Genomic DNA, 9,952 nt, shown 5'->3' on the forward strand with positions numbered 1-9,952 from the left:
ACTTACTTGTGACCTATTACAGTCTAAGAATGTGGTTTGCTTTGAGTTATGTGAATAGAGAGAATGTTTTGCAGAATGGACTTGAATATCCTTCTAGAGGTTTGAACTCTCCATACAGAAATTTATAAGACATCTTTCACTGATCCTTTTCTCAATGTAGTTTTTCATACGTAGTCATACTAAGTATTCCTTCTACCATTTGCTTGTTTGAAATCCCATTTAGCTGTTTTCAGATTGCCTTAAGTAAAATAACATTGTTGGTAATTGATGGTTCCCTTTGTGAACCTATGAACACTTGTGCTCTACTTTTTGATGTTTTTGGTGCCTAGAACTTTATTTTGCTGAAGATAAGACCAAAGTATTGGCTTTGATTTGAAGAAAGCAGAACATACTTGATAATGTAGTTTATAATCTGCAACTGCTAAGGTTGAATTTGTTCACTTGTGGTGCTATTACATGTGTTTAAGTGAGGGCTACTGTTTGCATCAAACCTATCATAAGGGTTTGGAGTGCTCTATTATCCTTTCAGCAGGCTGATGTCAGAGCCTGGTCTTTGCACAAATGAGATCAATACGTTTCAAATAACTCATATGAAATGGCACGTGACTGTACACTTAAAGATGTCATACTTAAAAAGAAAAATCAATTTTTAATAATATGTAAAACTCTTACATTGACCTACAAGATATTTTTCACTTCTGTCTTGTTTGGTAATTTTTGTTTAAAGCATTTTTTATGTTATCTTAAGCATTTGGGTTCTTTTTGGGGGAAATAGGGTGCATGTCTTGCTTCTCCCATGATCTTCTGCTTTGATTCCTCCCCACCCTGAGACTTCTAACAGTAAAAATGATATGACAGAAAAATACTCCAGTAATCTCTAGCAAATATTACTCTCAGAAGTTTTCTTTCAGTCTTGTGTGTTTTCTTCTGAGTTTTCACTTCTGAATTAAGAAGCAATTCAAGTTCTATTATTTTGGAGTATCCAAATCAGAAAATACATTCCTGAAAATCTATAAACTTTTATTTTCAGTAGCCTAGAAATAGGCATATTTTGTGACTGACTTCACATCAGGACCTTGAGGTACATGAGTATTGAAAGAAGTCCTTAAAAGTATGCTTATGGGACAGAATTTTGTTTTAGGGTAAATCCTCTCAAGTTTATGTTCATTTTCCATAATATCCAAAGGGAACTAGATTTGGATTTGGGTGTTTTACATCAGAGCAGCTGGGTGCAAAAGGTGAGCGTCACTTTTTGTAATGGCTACCTGGAAACCACCTCAGTGTTTTTATCATTCTGGTATCACCGGCTTTTTCCAAGATAGACGGATAGTTTGTGTTCTTCTGAGAAACTTGGGTGGAATTTATTTCCTCTCTCATGCTTTCTGTAAAGACGGCAAGCTAGTGTAGCTACATTGCTCTCAATTACAGTTTGTCTAGTTGCTTTGGATCTTCACAGTCTGGTTCTTTGAAGGTGCAGTTCCAGTTTACTCCAGTTGCCTCTCAGTCAGTTTGGGCTGGCAGCTTTCCAGTGGGAAACTTGAGTGTCTCTGGGAACAGGAGGTGTCAGTAGATATTATTTTGGAGAGGGTATCCTTCTCTTTTACCAGGAGTACTGTCTCATTGAGTGGTAAAGTGGTCATTTGCCTTCTACTAGGAAGTTATTTGCTAAGACGCTTCAATGATAACATCCATTAATGTAGTTCCTGTGATGATAATATTGGATATATAACCAGCCATCTCCAGGATCTGTACTGCTTTCAAGTAGTACACTTCTAAAAGCAATTCATATCTCCCTGTTACTATTCTTTCATTTAACAGTCAGTTCTGTGTTTTTCCTGAAGGATGACATCTATCCATTAATCAGCCTAGATAATGCTGAATTCAAAAGGAGCATAATGAACCATCCAGGAAAGGAATTTCCTATCTTTATAAGAGTTTTTTTATCCATTCCATCCCACAGCTGAATTCAGATCATTTATATAGGCCAAAACTCAAGAAGCTCTGAAAATGAGAAAGTGCTTTGAGAAGAAATTGAAATTGTATCTTCAACTTCCACTGAAGTGAGGCAGCATGAAATGGAGTGTGAAGTGCTGTGGTCCCTGTTTACTTTTTCCCTAAATTGGATGATCAGGTAGCATCAGACTCTAAAAATACTCATACTGGAAATGTAACTTGTTTTTTTTTCTGGATGAAAAACTAGCTACAGTATTGAAGAAGAAAAATGAATGTGAATTTAATGGCCAAGAGTGAGCAGATGAAATAGTTCCTTACCATTACTTGTGATCTGAATAGTCGTATGCCACGCTGCATCTATGGTCAGGTCTCTTAATGCACTATAGTTAGCTTTATGTATAAATTTTAGGAACTCATTTCTGTTGTTGTTACTATAATGGTTACTAAAACTATTTGCATTGCTTCTTGAAATTTAAAGCCAAATGTACACAACACCTAACAGAATGCCAGACAACATAGAATAAGCATTCCTTAGGTAAAGGATTTGAGCTGTAGAATAAATTTATAAAGGAATATATGCAAACCTAAGGTGCTCCACAGTTCTAAGCTTATGCTGTAATATCGTTCTATTCAGCTAGAAAAAGCTTGGCAGCATGTTTACCATGGTACCTGTCCCACTTCAAATAAAAAGACAAAAGCTCTAGTCAGCCAGCATCAATAATAGGCTCTTGACCCAGCTCCTTTTATAAAACAATTTATTTGAAGAGTCTGTGAAATATCAAGGAACTTATTACTGGGAGGTGATTAAATGTTGCACTTAGCAGTATAAAGCCTTAAAACATCCTCAAATATAATCTTTAGCCTATATACTCGGATTCGATTATAAATATGTTAGGTAGCTTTAAGAATTTCTTCTTACTTAAAAGTTTCAGCTATGCCTGGCAGTTCAAGAGGGCTTGCACACACTCTTCATTGTTAAATTATTTTACATTTTGAAATTCTAGGATGAAAATCAAACATATCTTTTCTCTAGTAAGTGATGTCTTGAACCTAATGTTAGGACTTCTGACTTAGTACAATTTGATCTCCTTGTAGTAATATAGTAAAGAAGTGGAAAGAACTTTTACAGTAATTTTTTGTTAGTCTTTTGCGAAGTGGAAGAGAAGGTTGGAATGACTAGTATATCAATAACGATGTTTATCCATATACTACTTTGAGATATAAATGTGTCTGAACCTACTTACTAAAGAGGCTTTGCTGGTCCTCTAGATTTCCCACAAAGATATAATGACATCCTTTTCATAGTCTCACAGCTATTTTTTTATTATTATTGAGAAACTCAAACAATGAATATGCCTTTCTTATGTCTGGCAGTAGTAGAGTTTGTTTCTTTTCGGAGGTTTTTACCAGGTACATTTCCTCATCAAAAACTAGGATTTTGCCTGAAAAACCTGAGTTACACTGGACTTCACATTGTGCTAAGGGGATGAAGTTTCCCATGAGAAATCTTATTTCACTGTTTAAGGTAGCATCCCTAACATGAGGGGTTTCTTCTTGGGATTGTAGCAGTGGCAGGTAGGTGTCACTTGAGTCTGTTGTCTACTGAAATTCCAGTGCATGACACTGGTTCTCACGCTGTCATCTGGATTTTCATTGCTACTGAGATCTCAGCAAGATGGTGCAAGTGCATTGGATCAAGTCATTGTTATTACTAGAGTATTTTCTTTGCTCTGAACAGGCAAAAAAGCAGATTAGCAGTTGAAATTATTTAAACGTAATTGGGTTTCTGGTACACAGCAGAGAAACTTTCTTGACTTCGCAGCAATAGCTCATCTTGAAGTTGATACTGATACCACCTTTGGTGTTTCAAGTTTAAAGTTGTGATGTAATTCTCAAAAGATGTAGCTGCCACTAATAGTCGGACACTTTCCAAAGAATGTACAAACAGAGGTTTTGGGTCAAGTTCTTATTCCTGAGATGTCGTATAGTACTAAGGAACATTTGTCTGTCTGCTCCCCCAGATATTCAGACATTTACAGAAGACACAGACAGGTGGAACAGGGAGAACTGTCCTGTGATACAGAAGTTATTGCAAATGGAACTGATAACTTGCAGGGCTCTAAGTCATGTCTGTTGGTGCCACAAGAAACTTCATATAAAATATTTCATAAAATCATCTATCTTTTAATATTGCAGGGAAGTATCAGAAGATCTGATAGTTTACCCAGGAATGCAGTGGTGGTGAAACCTCATCTTTCCAGGGGATTTAAAGCCTCTTTGATCAGATTTGCCATGCTATATTCTATCCATAATAATGGACATTGTCAGGAAAATGGGATTTGATGCCTCTGGTGTTGGAATTACTGGAAATCATATGCTTTTTGAGTAGTCTGAAAGGAAAGGTCATTTTGAAGTTAGAGTGACTTGTTTAGGAAGTCACAATGATAGCAGAAGAATTTGTCTTGTGTCTCATTTAGCCATCCAGAAGCTGGCTTGCTGATCAGTGACATGAACAGCAAGCTTTTGCTGATTCAGTAGGAAGGCATGTCCAGGTTGGTTTGTACACTTCCCTTCTGGAGGATTTGGTGATTTAAGGTGATAATTTTAGTTCTGCAGTGAGGAAGCTCAGGGGTTTTTGATCCAGTGTGCTTTTAAGGTTAGGTATCGCAGCCATCTGGAGATTGGATGTCACTCACCAAGCTCCCATTTTCAAAAATCCACATTAAGGTTGTCTTCAAGGGAGAGCAAAATTGTAGAGAAGCAAGCACTAATTACATTTGAAATTCAACTCCCTAAGTGTCTGAGAGTGACCTCTGAATAATTTTCAGTGCTTCCAGTTTTTTTCTTTTACTACTGAATTCTTTCATTCCATGTGAACTTTTAAAGCATTATGGTCCCTCCACATCCAGACTGTGTGAAGGCAGGAACCAGATACAGAACTGGAATGTAGAGAAGCACATCCAGTCCTTTGCTGTAGCAGACAGCCAAGCTACATTATAAACTGTAATTTGTAAAAACTATTGAGATAAAGCTCGATAAATGTACGTTGTTGACTCTTGCAACTTCTGTTTGAAAAGCTGTTCCAAAATCTCTTGCCTCTGTATTTCGAGGTAATATTTATAATGCTTGTTGATCACTACAATGCAAGAGGCTAATTCTCAAGAACAGACTTACAAAGAAAGAAAATTACTTTTGACTTGCAAATTTCTCGCCATTAGCTACAGTTTGTGGACATAGTACTCTTTAGGGTTTTTTTTCATATTGTGCATTTGCTTCAGGGTTGATTTGGGTTTTTTTTTGCATGCAATTTTTATATTTTTGAATTAATTAAGCATTTGTGGACAGAATGTTTGAAAATGCTAGTTGTTTTTTATCCCCTATGAACTTGTATTTCATTTCCCACCTTGTATTTCATTTCCCACAGTGTTGCAGATACCAAGTAGGACAAAACCAGAGGTTTCCTAATATGATTTTGTTTGATCTGTTACAAATTAATTTACAGACTCAGTGATAGCTGCTGAGAAATAAAGGATTGGTTTTGTTTGGTCAGTGAAGACAACAAGCATGGATCAAATAAGGGTTAGCAGTAATGCACTTGAACAAATTGAATCGGAACATAATGCATGTATTGAATTTGATTGCAACATGCATGTCCATGGAAAAGTTTTTTGTTTAAAACAAGTCAAGGCTATGGATTAATTATCAAAGCAAAACAAGAGACATAAAGAGCTACATGTTTCTGATACTGCTTTTTTCAAAAATAGCTCCCTTCACACAATTATCTACATGTTTAATTTCCATGCATAATAGCAACAGTTACTGTTGTCATTTGTTAAGAGAGATTAACAGATAGTAAGTACAAACAAACGCAAATAAGGCCTGAATAGAGAGGTGACAAAGAAGAAAAGACCTCTTTAATGTTAATTATAACTGGTAGGAAGTCTATACAAATGACATTAACTGTTTTCTATATGAGTAGAAGGGATATTTAGTTAGTTAGTATCTATGCAACACATTAGGGTTTTTTTATTTAGGCAACACTCAGATCTCCATATTTTAAGTACGATTTATTGAGAAATGTACTGTTAGTAAAAGTTCAATGTTTTGATCATTATTTCTTAGTAGTTGAAAAGCAAGTATAATAATCGTTAAGCTGTTACATTTGAACGCTTATTTTCATCCTAAGCTATTGGTTTTAGTTTAAGCAGGGTTTTTCAGGTTATTTTCACCTGTGTTTTGTGATCAGCAAAGTTTCCAGTGCTGTCTTCAACAGTGACTGCATTAGACCAAAACAATTGCATAAAGAAACTTCAAATGCATTCAGTGGTAGTTTGAGTCAACCATCTATGCATTCCCTTGTAAAGTAGTAGGAGCAATACCTTGCAAGTGGTGTACTCCTTTGTTTCTTAATTATTAGCCAAAAATGCCAATAGGTAGCAGAAAACACAGTTGCTTTTATCATGCGTTATTTTCACGGTTGTCTGTTTGTGAGTATTCTGCTCAGCTGAAGCTGGGATGCTGTTCCTGTTCCAGGCTTTGTTTTTTCAGTTGTACTTGCATTCCCTAACTAAGTACCTTACTATCTGGCAGTTTTCTAGTTTATTATTTATTTTGTTTTTCTAGTATAATAAAATGTTTCAAAGTTCAAATGTAGTCATTTAATATGTTTTGAGTCATGAGTGTTCTCTTTTTGCATACAGAATCTTTTCATAGTTACAGCTGAAACAATTATACTCTTAAACAGGAGAGTTTTGGAATGGCTGAGGACACTTTCCCTCCACACGTCCCCCTCCCTGCCTGGCTGCGTATTTTAAGGCCCTGTTTGTGTCAGGCTTCTAACAGATGTTTCATAGGAAGGTAGAGGTGCCACATAATAAACAAATATCGCATAAACAGCTTTCCACACAGAGCACAGATTTTGTCTCTATGAATTAACTTGATGGAAGATCTGTGACAGTTCATTATCCTTTCTAGAAATGTTTTTGTGTTTTCACTCACAGTGGCTGTAATGATATTCTCAGTACTCACATGAGTGCCTGATGATCTCAGTGCTATCCCTGAGTAACTTTTTTTCAGTAGAAAGTTATTCCATGTCTATTAAAATTTAGTATTTTAAAAACTGCAGCAACAGATTAACACCTTTCTCTTTTAGAAATAAATCTTAGGTTCATTTGCAAAACCAAAGCTAAGGACTAGCTTTTTCCCTTGAGGCTCATTTGTGTCTGCTGACTCCAGAAGATACAGGTCAGGTCCTAAATTAGAAATTTTCATGGTGAAGCATTGGCTGATGAAGTGACTTAGTCTTGTTGGGTGGCGCCTATCTTTCTAATGTCACTTGTGAAATATTTGTCATAAATAATTTGGATGTGACATTGAAAGCGGTACTAGGACTGCTAGGGCAACAGTTGTGCAAGTGACCAAAATTCAGTCCACAGAAGCTTTCTGAATTCTTGAAATTTTCTTACAGTGCAGTATTAAATATCTAATGACTGACGTTGTTAATCTACATAGCAGTAAAACATTAGTGATTAGATGCATTGATCATACTGTTTTCCAAAAAGCTTGCTCTGATTTTGGTGAAACTGTGTTTCATTAAGGGAGTCTAGAGCAGGGTTTGCCTCTTCCCAAAATCCGTTAGGATCTTTTTGGTGCTTTTTTTAGTCTGGGTATCAGGCTTTTAAATATCCATAGTTGGTGAAATGAACTCTGGCTGCTTATCTTAGTCGACTCTTTCCATTTTTGCATTATGGACCCATGCACACATGTTAGGTAGTGTTATATACCTTGCTGTTGGCATGAAGTTGCCCATAAAATTTTCCTGTTTGTCCACACGGGCCACTCTGAAAGAGCAACAGGAAGTGTTTTGATGGGCTTGGCACCAAGTGGAATAATACTGACATGGCTGGAGAAATGGTGAAAGAAGAGAGCTCTCTGGAATAAATAAATTTTGAAATGAGGTTTCATCTTAAACAAACAAAGACTGAATCAGACTTTCTAGCACTTTTGAAAGGATTCAATTGTAGAAGAATATATTTTTAAGTTGAAGAAAGGGATAAAACTGTGTCGCAGTTTAACGTGAAAGAACACAAGTGTTCAGAGAAGAAGCTGCAAAACCAAAAAAAATCTCTGCGTACTCCAGTAAAGGATAGGAAAGACATTAAAAAGAAAAAAAAAACCCACAACAAATAAAACCAACAACCGCAACAAAACAAAAACTTTCAAGGACATCTTCAAAACCCATTTTAACAAGGTTTTGGAAGACAGGAAAGTAAAGTTTATATATTCCTCCACATGAATTCCAAAGCATTCAAGATAAAGTAACTCAAATACCTATCTTTAAACTAAGCTCCTGACGTAGTCATATTGAATCAGGATGCTGCATTACCGAGGTGTAGAACATGGATTCAGTTTTGGCCATGCCAGTGAGGAAACAAAGCATGTCATGTCTTATGAATAAATGTGCTTTGTCAGCAAGCCAGAATCTCCACAAAATGAAAGCCAGAAAAGGTGTATAGTTGTAGGCTTTTGTCACTGACTTGTCACCAAGATGGTGATAGTAACAGCATTGCTCTGATTTGAGCTGTGGAAACTGGAAGGATAGGAAACATGATAGTAATTGGAAATCTGAGTTGCCCCTATGGAAATTAGGTAGAAGTCATTGCCAGAGCCTAATGTTGGGACAGATTGTTAAAGAGCCAGTGAGAAGGAAAGCAAGCAACTTTTGAATTGTCGTTATATTTGTAATATTTCTGTCAAAGTACCAGGAATTAGATTAAACTCCTTTGGAGGAGCAACAGAAACACATTCTGGAAATGGACAGAAATAAACAGTCACTATTCCCAACAGAGAAATCGACAGCTGATAATCTGAAATGCAGAAATTGACAGTGTTGCTGCTCGTGGCTGGTAAAAGCAGGAACTGTTGGAGAAGAGTTGCAGAAAGACTTTGTGATACCAAGGTGACTTGTCAGTTAACAATGGAAGATTAAATCCTCTGCCAAATAATGTGAAGTGATGCAGATGCTAAAAATCCAATCTTAATTTTGCATACAGTGTATTTACTTATTAGTGAAGAATGATATAATTCTTGGATAATAATATCTTTCTAGAAATGACTGCTCAGTGCTCAAATACTCAGTAGTTCTCTAGGCAAATGAAACTTGCAGACAGAAGAGAGCAGAGGACAAGATGGTAAATACTATCCTGTTTCTGTGTAAATTATGTTCATCTGTCATGCTGAATACAGTGTGCAATACTGTCTTCACCTCCCCCCCCCCCCCCCATTTGTCCCATTTCTCCCTACCCCCTCATGTCAGAGAGGACCTGGAAGAGGTTCAGAGAAGGGCAACAAAGATGTGGAGTGGTTTCCATGCAAGGAACAACTAAGTAAATTAGGACTGTGGTTTGGATAAGAGTTTGATTGCAGATGATGTGATGGAGGTCTATAAAATCATAAGTGACATGGAAAAGGTGAATGCAGGATGATTATTCCTAGTCTCTCCTGATGCAAGAACTAGAAAGCATTAAAAAAAGAAAATCTTCTTTTTTGTATTATTTTTTGATGTGTTCAAGAAAAATAAGATACTTTTTCATATAGTGTGTAGTTGTTCTGCAGGGTGTTGTAGATGCTCAAAGTTTACATTGGTTCAAAAGCACTTCAGATTCATTGGGATGGGGGTAGTAATGCGTCCATCATCACTGAATGTAGAGAGAGTGATTCGGGAGGTCCTTCAGCCATTTCCAAAAGCTGGGAAAATCTGGAAAATTTCTACTGTGTGCTTTCTGTTATGCTATTAGATATCTGTTATTGGTGGGTTTTAGAGATGAGGTGTGGCATTGGTTTAACCTATGGTTGGACCTGTCACAAAAGGTACATCCTTACCAATCCCAGAAGCATTCTTTCTTCTGTACTCTTAAGAGAAGCCTTTTCTGTGTCTCCCTGTGCTGTCATAGGGCAAGCTGGCTCAGATTTTATTTCGTTTTAACTCAGCAAATTGTTA

At 36.6% G+C, this 9,952-nt stretch overlaps 1 protein-coding gene across 2 annotated transcripts in view; it reads left to right on the forward strand.

Annotated features, from left to right (window-relative positions):
• The window catches only part of POLA1 (DNA polymerase alpha 1, catalytic subunit), a 202,237-nt gene that overhangs the window by 128,284 nt on the left and 64,001 nt on the right, over window positions 1–9,952 (forward strand). The gene's annotated exons all lie outside the window — the stretch shown is intronic.

This window comes from Pezoporus flaviventris, unplaced genomic scaffold (assembly GCF_033815535.1).
Source record: "Pezoporus flaviventris isolate CSIRO_AGI_PZ_B2104156 unplaced genomic scaffold, CSIRO_AGI_Pfla_v1 ptg000015l, whole genome shotgun sequence".
NCBI classification, from domain to species: Eukaryota; Metazoa; Chordata; class Aves; order Psittaciformes; family Psittacidae; genus Pezoporus; species Pezoporus flaviventris.